The sequence below is a fragment of the Anomaloglossus baeobatrachus genome, chromosome 3, assembly GCF_048569485.1.
Source record: "Anomaloglossus baeobatrachus isolate aAnoBae1 chromosome 3, aAnoBae1.hap1, whole genome shotgun sequence".
Classification (NCBI taxonomy): domain Eukaryota; kingdom Metazoa; phylum Chordata; class Amphibia; order Anura; family Aromobatidae; genus Anomaloglossus; species Anomaloglossus baeobatrachus.
Window position 1 is genome coordinate 79,627,693 of NC_134355.1, and position 12,266 is coordinate 79,639,958.

The following is a 12,266-nucleotide window of genomic DNA, read 5'->3' on the forward strand; positions in this document are numbered from 1 at the left end:
ACACGCCGTATACACAGCGCACACACGCCGTATACACAGCACACACACAGCACACACGCCGTATACACAGCACATACACAGCACACACGCTGTATACACAGCACATACACAGCACACACGCCGTATACACAGCACATACACAGCCCATACACAGCACACACGCTGTATACACAGCACATACACAGCACACACGCCGTATACACAGCACACGCACATGTCGTATACACAACAGACGCTGGACACTTAAGTGACAAATACATTTGATATATGGTGGTATATATTAGATATAAACACACTTAGCGCAGATATAAGTACCTGCTGCTTAGTTGCCCTGTAAGATCAGGTGCAGCACAAGTGATGGATGCAGCAGCTCAGCTCAAGGGCTGGCTTCATTTTCATCTTTTCTCTCCAAGAAAAGACCTGCTAGCCATGAACAGCCGAGCACAGAATGGGAGTGTGAGAGGTAGAACGCACGGCACTATACAGCCTTCTATATCCCGTGCAGGCCCCTCCCCCATCACTCTGATTCTAGCTGTAATCTCACAGGGAGCATGTAGGAGCAAGAGGGAGGAAGTCCCACCCCCAGTGCTGTCTCCCGGCAATAGACAAGATGAGCGGCTGCCCGAGCACCACAGCCACCGGGAATCTGCTCCAGTGCCCCGGGGGCCACAGAAAAGGTCATTGCGGGCCGCATACGGCCCGCGGGCCGGAGGTTCCCCACCCCTGCATTAAATGGAAGTAAAAACAGAACTGGAGAAATACTTGGGTATTCTGGTTACAAATAAGCTGAGCAGCAGCAGTCAATGTCAGGCAGTAGCTGCAAAAGCAAACAAGATTTTAGGGTGTATAAAAAGAGAGATTAGATCCCGTGATCCCAACGTATTGTTACCCCTCTATAAATCACTTGTAAGGCCACATCTGGAATATGGGATCCAGTTTTGGGGTCCACATTTTAAAAAGGACATTCAGAAGGTTAGAGTCAGTTCAAAGGAGGGTAACTAGACTACTACAAGGAATGGAGGCCTCCCATATGATGACAGGTTGGAAACGTTAGATTTGGTTAGCTTAGAAAAAGACGTCTCAGAGGAGATCTCATTTATATGTATAAATACACGTGTGGTCAATATAAAGGACTCGCACATGACTTATTTCTTCCAAAGACAATACTAAGGACCAGGGGGCATACACTGCGAGTGGAAGAAAAGCGATTCCAGCAGCTAAATATGAAAGGGTTCTTTACAGTTAGAGCAGTCAGACTGTGGAATGCCCTACCACAAGAGGTAGTAATGGCAGATACTATAACAGCTTTTAAAAAAGGGCTGGATGATTTCCTCACTACACACAACATTGTTGGTTATAAATGATTTAGTGCTGAATTTTATAATTAGTGGAGGAAGGTTGAACTAGATGGAGCTAGGGCTTTTTTCAGCCTATGTAACTATGTAACCAGGATATTTGTGTAAAGGAATGCGGAATTCTAAATGTGGAATTTTCCCTGGATCTCTGAAATAAATATTGTGACGTAGTCCTTTTCCCATATCACACAATCAACAGAGCAAGAGATTTCTGTACAATCCAATAAGCATTTATTCCAAGCAAATCAAACGGTCCATAAGATAATCCACCATACAGAGTGTAAAATAGTGTAGAAACACGAATATAGTCCAGTATGCAGTCAATATCCAGGTCTCTCTGAGGAGTCGCACCTTCAGCCCAGAGGATCAATCTTCGTCCTTCTCTCAACAAGTTCTCAAACAGACTGCCTCATCCACCCAGGTAAGAAAAGAAGTTAGGTGGATTCCAGGCCCACCTCCCCCCACACCTAGGGACAGGAACACTACAGGGGGTGATTACCTACAGACAATACAATGTACACACAAGCAATACAAATAATGGACAGTGAACCAAGCGTAAAATACGAACCTACACAACAGGATACACAGTACTCCATATCCCACCATCACAAATATTTAAGAAAAATAAATAAGAAAGGCGAAAACAAAATCTACAAACCATTATACATGACAATTGTAGTTTTGTGAAATACTTGCTGATATTGTGGCTTCATTTATTTTGATAAGAGAAAGCTGCGATAAATCAGTGAATATTTTGCAAAAAAAATTTACATGCAAAAAAAAAAAAGTACACATCACTGGTCAATTTATAGAGGAAAAATTACAGCTGTTGCTGTTAAATGCTGTGGATTTGAAGCCCAAAAATACAAATGGAAAATCAGCAGCCGTTCCCGAATGTGGGCGTACCCTTAGGAGTTAGTTAATTCCTCCAAATGGATTTCTCTATTATTACAGAAAACATAACATTGTATCAAGTTTCAGTTTTTACGTAGGAAAAATGTAGGCTGCAGATTGAACGTGAACAGTAACTAATGGCATGTAATTATGAGACATGACCTTGTCATACGATGTGACTGCACTTACAACGGGCCTCATGTATATAAATCAGTGGTGCTGAATACACCACGCACAGCAGGATTACATTAAACAAGGATTTTTGCTCTTTCATATCCTAATGTGAAAATCTAGAATCTAAATCAAAGCAATCGGTCAATGAGCATCTTATTGCTAGCCTATATTCACCATTAATATCTGATCTGCTATCATATTAGATAGCTTTATAGGATATGAAGGAGCTTTAGTTTTAAAGAGGATATCTACACAAAAAATGTTACCCCATAAACCCCACTGATTAACAACAAATGATGCTTTACTCATCCTCCACCCTTCCTGCTACTGCTCTTCACTGCTGACTAGTTTTTGTTGAGATCGCAATGATCAGTGATTAGCAGCAGCGGTCACATGCATTTTAGTTATTACAGAACGGGGATAGAATGGGGGACACTATTATAGGTCAGGGGACATTATTACAGTATGAGGGTGCAATATAGATAATATTATTACAGAATGCTGGTACAGGACAGAGGACATTATTATAGCAAAGGTGTCAGTATTTGACTGTGGAAAGCATTATAACTGGATGAGGGCCAAGATAGAAGACATTATTACAGGATAGAGGCCAGGATGGAGGACATTATAACAGTATAGGTGCCAGGAAAGGGGGAAATTATAAGAAAGGGACCAGGATTGTGGAAATTATTACAGCACCTTTGCTCATATGACCAACATGCTTGTGGGAGCCCAGCTCCGAATTTGCTCCATATATATACACAGTAAAGACCAAAAGATTGGACACACCTTCTCATCTCTAGAACAACTGTTAAGAGGAGACTTTGTGCAGCAGGCCTTCATGGTAAAATAGCTGCTAGGAAACCACCGCTAAGGACAGGCAACAAGCAGAAGAGACTTGTTTGGGCTAAAGAACACAAGGAATGGACATTAGACCAGTGGAAATCTGTGCTTTGGTCTGATGAGTCCAAATTTGATATCTTTGGATCCAACCACCGTGTCTTTGTAGAAAAGGTGAACGGATGGACGCTACATGCCTGGTTCCCACTGTGAAGCATGGAGGAGGAGGTGTGATGGTGTGGGGGTGCTTTGCTGGTGACACTGTTGGGGATTTATTCAAAATTGAAGGCATACAGAACCAGCATGCCTACCACAGCATCTTGCAGGGTGTGCTATTCCATCCGGTTTGTGTTTAGTTGGACCATCATTTATTTTTCAACAGGACAATGACCCCAAACACACCTCCAGGCTGTGTAAGGCCTATTTGACTAAGAAGAAGAGTGATGGGGTGGTACGCCAGATGATCTGGTCTCCACAGTCACCAGACCTGAACCCAATCGAGATGGTTTGGGGGTGAGCTGGACCACAGAGTGAAGGCAAAAGGGCCAACAAGTGCTAAGCATCTCTGGGAACTATATATATATATATATATATATATATATATATATATATAAACATATATATATATATACGGTACAGTACTTAGCTGTTTTTTTCTTGCCATAATGCAAATTCTAACAGTCTATTCAGTAGGACTATCAGCTGTGTTTCCACCAAACTTCTGCACAACACAACTGATGGTCCCAACCCCATTTATAAGGCAAGAAATCCCACTTATTAAACCTGACAGGGCACACCTGTGAAGTGAAGACCATTTCCGGTGACTACCTCTTGAAGGTCATCAAGGGAATGCCAAGAGTGTGCAAAGCAGTAATCAAAGCAAAAGGTGGACACTTTGAAGAACGTAGAATATAACACATATTCTCAGTTGTTTCACATTTTTTGTTAAGTATTTCATTCCACATGTGTTAATTCATAGTTTTGATGCATTTAATGTGAATCTACAATTTCCAGAGTCATGAAAATAAAGAAAACTGTTTGAATGAGAAGGTGTGTCCAAACTTTTGGTCTGTACTGTATTTACAGTATATATATATATATATATATATATATATATATATATATATATTTCCTTGGAAATGCTCAATGCTGATCACTGATAATGTTACTTTGGAAGCATGTCGTCTTCTTTCGGTTCCTGTTTTTATTTGGTTTCTTGGAAATGTTGGAACATGGATCTCTTAGAAATAGACAGTGATCATCACTTCAATTAGGAAATCACTACAAAGGTAAACTAATGTACTCTAGCTTTTATGCCAGCAGCAGGAAATATAGAGCAGCAAAGAAAAGCTGGTCATTAATTCACAGTACATGTACCAAGTCATTAGTCATTATACAGCAGCAGGGATGGAGTTTTAAAAGCTTATTTTTAGAACAAAACTATCTTGGATTAAAGACCTCAGGTTGTTTTGCACAAAAGCGAGAACAATAATTCTATAGAAGCTCTGGCATAAAAAAATACAAACAAGAAAACCAAGCTATTTTTTGCTAATGGTGGGTTTTCCGCAGTCATCGTGTTTTCACCTGTATTATACAATGCTGTATGGTGCTTGTTCTTACAATATCCTTCTTGATTTTTAAATACAATTTGCCAGATGTAAAGTGCAATGTCTTATTTCCTTCGGTAGTGTAAAACTGTTCTATAATCAAATTGGTTCAGAGACGAAAACAGTTGAACTTAATTAATTTTGTGGTGCTGAAAAGGAATATGATGCTTAAATTTGCTGATTATCTCTAATTTTCAAGAGCCAGAAGAGGTTCTAATTACTTATGACACCTTTCTTGCTGGAATTTAGAAAAATAGCTTTCTTATAATTTCATCATCACTGTTGCATTGATAGTATCTAGTCTATTACATCATCTATTTAGTCTATTGAGCCTTCCATATTCTATTATCTTAGGTTGACCAATCAAAAAACACCAACGCCACTCCAATGGCGTAATCCTCCTAACTACAGGTGTATCACCTACTTTTATAAATGCTCTCTGTGTAAGGTATACAGTTTTAGGATTTCTTAGCTCAGTTTCTTAGCATCTTGACATGTTTCTATATGTTTTTTTCTAAATATGCCTCGTTCTTGCATTAAAAAAGTAGATAGTTTTTATTACGTATACAGAGAAGTTACTTTTTCGTCACAAAGGCAAAGCTTGTCTACCGTGAAAAGTAAAGCCTATAACTTGTATTTTGCAGGATAGGAGATCCTGATAAGAGTTAGGCTCCACAGATATGCTGCAATAGATGTACATCATATCTTACCCAGTTGATTCATGGAAAAGGCAATCAAGGCCTTTTGGAGTCCCAATGATCTGGAGATAGCAAACCGATCACACTACTGATTGCTATTTCTGTTTGGTGCCTCCCATTAGGAAAGGCGTTTTAAGGAAGAAGAGGACTTTACAGTATCCAAACATTCCATTTGCAATATGCTAAGTACCACACACAGAGGACCTGCCGGGTCCAAAAGCACCAGAAACCTTTTCAGTCGAGTCAAGTAAGGAAGAAGAGGGTGCTGCGTCAAGAAGAATCTTCCTCTCATGACCCAGACTTTCTGTAAGCAACCTCAACTGGACCTCACCTTATAATACAAAAGTGAATTGAAGTATCTTGTTAGAAATTTTGATCTGTCTAAGAGTAAAGGCCGCTTTACACACTGCGATATCGGTACCGATATCGCCAGCGTGTGTACCCGCCCCCATCGGTTGTGCGACACGGGCAAATCTCTGGTTGCAGATTACTATTGGACAATTCTAAAAGATGATCCAATGCAGGAGTACAAGAGATGAGCAAAAAGGAGCTGTCCATGAATGAGGACCAAATTTTGTAGTGCGACTTCTAGAACTGTTCATAATTTGCAATGGTTAGACATATTTTAATTATCTGAATTGTTACTAAGTTTTCTCTAAATAAATATTAAAAAAAATTGCCATAACAAAATATTCTGCATCTTTATCTAAGGGGTCCGAAAGGTCTGCCATCATAAGAAGACACCTGTATTACAAATTATGCATTGTACATGGTGGCCCGGCTATTGATATGGAAATGAAGTCCTGTAATTTCAAGCTTTGCATCCAACGACAGCTTGGAGCTCCACTTCTGGCTTGTGTTTGGCCCAGAAGAGTGTGCAGTGGGCTGAGTGACTGGTTTATTTAAACCTCCTTCTCTGTCATAGTTAATACAGAAACATCCTGTAGAATAGCGCTGGGTTAGTTATAAAAATGGGACTGATAACCAGCCCACTCACACATGGCACTTCCATCACCACAACCTGCACCATTTAGGTAAGTATTATAAAGTCATTTTTACACTCTACACAGCGGCCTGGGCTCTAATATACAGAATGTTACAATGCTCTATATAAGAGCCCACTGGTGGTTGCTGCAGCTTATAGTCACCAAATCTGGTGACAGGTTCCCTTTAATGATTGTCAAGTTTGGACTTGGGCAACAATTTCTCGATATAAGAAATGACAACCACAATTTCAATGTCAAATGATTGCAGTTGATCCGTATCTATTCTTGGCACAATATCTAATTAATCTCTGCATTGGCAATAATTTGTACTATACATATTTAATCCACTCTCCACTTGTCTGGCCTATGTAAAAAAAGAAAAGATGGTCAGCTTCTTGTAAGTTGCTCTCATGTAGAAATGTTCTGATTCTTACTGCTGCCCCTTCGCTCTTCGCTATCACCTGTCCAGTCCTCGCCATATCTTCTTATCAGTGCCTCGAGCGCTTGAAAGGGAATTTTGGCTCAAATCAGGCCCAGGAGGGTTATGCGTAAATTGGCAAAAAATCATGTGCTTTGTGACCTTGCAGGGATTTCAGCACTCATGTAGGTCATCATAAGATGTGACGAGGATCAGACTGGTGACGATGAGTGAGATGAGTGGCTGGAGAGGTGAGCGGTAAGATGAGCATTAGAGATGAGCAAACCTTTCAAAGTTCAGTTTGCCGATCTTTACTGAGCCTCCCGGTGATCACCGAACAGTTCAGTGAACCTGTTAGTCGAACATGCCATGCCCTTTAAATTCAATGGGAGGCCAAACTTATATCTTGTAAAATGGAGTAGGGGGGCTGTAAAAGAAAGAAAATAACGCAATATATCCTTACCGAGTCTCCAGCACGGCTGTAACTGCTCTGGGGCCGCGAGTGGGTTTTATGCAAACAAACATTTACCGAACATTGCCAACTTTTGAGCAATGTGTTCAGTAAGTCTAGCCTGAACTAACCGGCCAAGGCTCGTACAAAATTTGAAACTGGTGAACATGAACTGAATAGGTTTGCTCATCTCTAGTGAGTATAAGTACTTTTTTTATTTTGTAACCTTTCAATGGCCCTATACAATTAAAAAATATAGCAGCTACAAGCTGCCATTTTGCTGGATCTGCAAGGAAGTGATGTGCAAGAAAAAAAAGTGTGTATGTGGATCTGGCATTTTTATAATGCAGTTTATCCCATTCATAAGACTGGATGAAAAATGCTGCAAAAATGCTGAAAGAATTAACTTGCTGCAGACTTAAAACTTTTTGAAATCTGCAAGAAAAACTAAGTAATGTGCATGTGAATGCAGAAGTCTCATGCACTTATCTGGCACAGTAAACTGCTTTGTTTTTTGAGGAAAAAACGAGCAGAAAAAAATGCGACAGAAAAAAATCCTAAGAATGCCATTAAAAGACCCCTGAATGGCGACAGGTAAGTACTTAAATACACAAAGGGACATTCATTACTGATACTAATTGTGATATGTATCACTTAAGCGGGCAAGATTGCAAGCGATCGTACCCACCCCCATCGGTTGTGCGACATGGGCACATCGCTGCCCGTGTCGCACAACCTCACTTATCCACGTCACACGGACTTACCTGCCCTGTGATGTCGCTCTGGCCCGTGAACCGCCTCCTTCCTAAGGGGGTGGGTCGTGCAGCATCATAGCGACGTCACACGGCAGGCGGCCAATAGAAGCGGAGGGGCGGAGATGAGCGGGACGTAAACATCCCGCCCACCTCCTTCCTTCCGCATAGCTGGTGGAGGCAGGTAAGGAGATGTTCCTCGCTCCAGCGGTGTCACACATAGCGATGCGTGCTGCCACAGGAATGAGGAACAACATCGCTAACAACCTGAAAACGATTTTTTGTTTCAGGACGACCTCTCCACGGCAAACGATTTTGCCCTCTTTTGCGATTGTTTAAGGTCGCTCATAAGTGTCACGCGCTGCGATCTCGTTAATGACGCCGGATGTGCGTCACAAACAACGTGACCCCCAACTATAATTCATTAACAATATCGCAGCGTGTAAAGCCCGCTTTAGATTACTGCTAACACAGAGACTTTTTTTGATTTAGCAATGCAGCAGAGCTGATAGAGTTGCTCACGCCTACAGTAAGCTCTCTATAGAGATTAAAATTTGACAGTGAGGTGTCAATCAGAGAAGGGCTCGTGCCGGAATGCCGTGCGCGTGACATTGTAGTCAGAGCAATGAGAAGGGTCCTGCTGCTTAAACTAAAATAGCAAATAAACAACAGATCGACTGTGACAAGACAGGCATCCCTGAATTTTATGTTTTAACCCTTGCAGTATGCTGTCTTTAGCTTACATAGCAAAAATCTGCTGATAGATTCTCTTTAAGAACTTATGGAAAACGTGACATAGCTTTATGTCAAATTTATGTAGAACTATGGAAAATTCTGAAAGGTTCACAAACTTTCAAGCACCCCTAGAAGTATAGCAAACCTTGGCCTGTCTGCTGTGTCAAGAGTTGATAAGATTTTACTTCTTTTGAGAGACTCCTGGACAATACCGGAGTGTCGGTAATTTGCAGTGTCATGACAAAAGAAGGGAACACTTATTCGGGTCGAGTGTAAAAACGAGCAGCATTTTTACTAAACGTGTGAACAAATATATTTAGCTATAAATAACTATTCTGCTGGAGACATGTCAGGAAATTCTACAATTTATCCAGAATGCTGTATGAATTTCTAGTGCCAACATTTATTTAAACATAAGTATTTGTTCTGCCTCATTGATTCTGAGCTTAAAATTGATTCTTATTGTAATAGCTTCTCTATAAAATGTGCAAATCATTACCTTGAAAATTGTACCATGTCACTGTTAGCTGCCAGAAAGTAGTAATTCACCTTGCAAAAATCACTAACATTTAGCTAGAATAGAAGATTGGGAGGTACAGTAAATTCTCTCAGCTTTAGAACTCCATATCCTAAAGACCCATCACTCTGCGATATTATTGACTTCTTCAAACCTCATCCACAGTTATGCATCACTGAAAATGCAGCATATTTTAACTAAAAGGACCTGTTACATAACTATATATATATATATATATATATATATATATACACACACACACACATGTGATCAAAATTGTAGGTACACCTCGAAAAATGAAAGAAAAACCCACAATTATCACAGAAATAACTTGAATCTTACAAAATTAATAATACATAAAAAAATCTATGAAAATTAACAAATGAAAGTCAGACATTGCTTTTCAACCATGCTTCCACAGAAATTTAAAAAAAAATAAAACTCATGAAATAGGCCTGGATAGAAATGATGGTACCCCTGAAAATAATGACACAAGAGGGACATGTTAAATTAAGGTGTGTCCACTAATTAACATCACAGGTGTCTACAATTTTGTAATCAGTCAGTGGGCCTGTATATAGGGCTACAGACACTTACTGTGCTGTTTGGTGACATGTAAAATACCACACTCAACATGGACCAGAGGAAGCGAAGGAAAGAGTTGTCTTAGGAGATTAGAAAGAAAATTATAGACAAGCATGTTAAAGGTGAAGGTTATAAAATCATCTCCAAGCAGCTTGATGTTCTTGTGACTACAGTTGCACATATTATTCAGAAATTTAGGATCCACTTGACTGCAGCCAACCACCCTGAACGTGGCCGCAGGCAGAAAATTGATGACAAATCAAATAGACGTATAATACGAATGGTAACAAAAGAGCCCAGAAAAATGTCTAAAGCAATCAATGGTGAACTTCAAGCTCAAGGAACATCAGTGTGAGATCGCACCATCCGTCATTGTTGAGCCAAAGTGGAGTTCATGAGAGAAGACCAAGAAGGACACCATTGTTGGAAAAAAATCATGAAAAAGGCAGACTGAAATTTTACAACCTATATGTTGACAAGCCACAAAGCTTCTGGGAGAATGTCCTATGGACAGATGAGACAAAAATTGAACTTTTTTGCAAGGCAAATCAGCTCTATGTTCACAGATGGAAAAATGAAGCATATCAAGAAAAGAACACTGTCCCTACTGTGAAACATGGCGGAAGCTCTGTTATGTTCTGGAGCTGCTTTGCTGCATATGGCACAGGGTGTCTTGAATCTGTGCAGGGTACAATGAAATCTCAAGACTATCAAGGGATTCTAGAGAGTAACGTGCTGCCAGTGTCAGAAAGCTTGGTCACAGTTGCAGGTCATGGGTATTGCAACAGGATAATGATCCAAAACACACAGCTACAAACACCCAAGAATGGCCAAGAAAAAAACATTGGACTATTCTGAAGTGGCCTTCTATGAGCTGTGACCTAAATCCTATTGTGCATCTTTGGAAAGAGCTGAAACATGGCGTCTGGAAAAGGCAACCTTCAAACACCAGACAGTTGGAGCAGTTTGCAGGAGTGACCAAAATAAATGTCAAAAGGAGCAGAAGTCTCATTGACCGTTCCAGGAATCGTTTGATTGCAGTGATTGCCTCAAAAGGTTGTGCAACAAAATATTAAGTTAAGGGACCATCATTTCTGTCCAGGCCGATTTCATAAGTTTTATTTTTTTTAAAAATTCTGTGGAAGCAGAAAAGCAGCAATGTCTGACTTTCATTTCTTCATTTTCATAGATTTTTTATTTATTATTACTTTTGTCAGATTCTTATACTTGCCTTTCTCCCATATCTGGCATTATTTTTCCTTTTTCTCCCCTGCACCATTCTTTAGATATGTCTCCATTTTCTGTGTATAAAATTCCAGTGTTTATAGCCAACTGGGCATGGTCCTCATGAAGACGTCCGCAGAGAAGAGTTAAGGATCATGTCCAGCTAGATAACAAGGCCTGATAAATATACAGGGAAGAGGGAGCCCATAGCTCAGAAATGGAGAAGAGCGGGAACAGAAGTTAAATGCCAGATTCAGGAAAATAGTAACATTTATACCATGTACAAAATGACTTCTTTATGGTAATTCACATAACCTCGACTGGGTTCACACGTCCTGTAGTAATCCGTTATCACGGATCTGTTAGAGATCAATTTGAAAAAAAGCTGTGCAAACACAACCTTTTTGTCCATTCCTAAAAACTGATTTTGGCTGGATCCATTTTTAACATGTGGAGTCTATGGACAATGGATCCGTCAATGAATTGCTATTTATCATCCATTTTTAATAGATCCATTAAGAAAACAAAAGATCCATTACAAATGCAAGTATAATGGATGGCTAGATAGCAATTTGTTAATGGATCCGTTGTCCATAGATATCATTGTTAATAAAACGAATCCAGCAGAGATCAGTTTCTCAATGGATCCATTCTAATGGATGACTACAGGACATGTGAACATAGCTTATAACCGAAAGCGGACTTTACTAAAAAAAATTAGTGTTCGAGTATGGAGTTTGGGTGCTTTACGTATCCAAACCACTAGCTTGAGCATCACTGTGCTCGGGTACGCTCGGTGCTCAGCTTAATGCAAGCGGCTTGCAGTGTTTTAATGGCTCCAATTAGGTAAAAAAACAGCAACAGTGTTCAGATATAGTGTGTACCCCCCAAAAAATGAAAAAATTCTACCCTCTGGCCCACAGAAATGATCTGTTTATGGCCGGCTGAATGTGGGGGGAGATCCGAACTGCCCAATCAGTGACTTCTATTGGGGTTAAGGTCAAGTCCAGGTCCCAAAGCTAACTTTAAA

At 40.2% G+C, this 12,266-nt stretch overlaps 1 protein-coding gene across 1 annotated transcript in view; it reads right to left on the reverse strand.

The window, feature by feature from the left end:
- The window catches only part of PCSK2 (proprotein convertase subtilisin/kexin type 2), a 362,431-nt gene that overhangs the window by 156,681 nt on the left and 193,484 nt on the right, over positions 1-12,266 (reverse strand). The window lies entirely within an intron of this gene.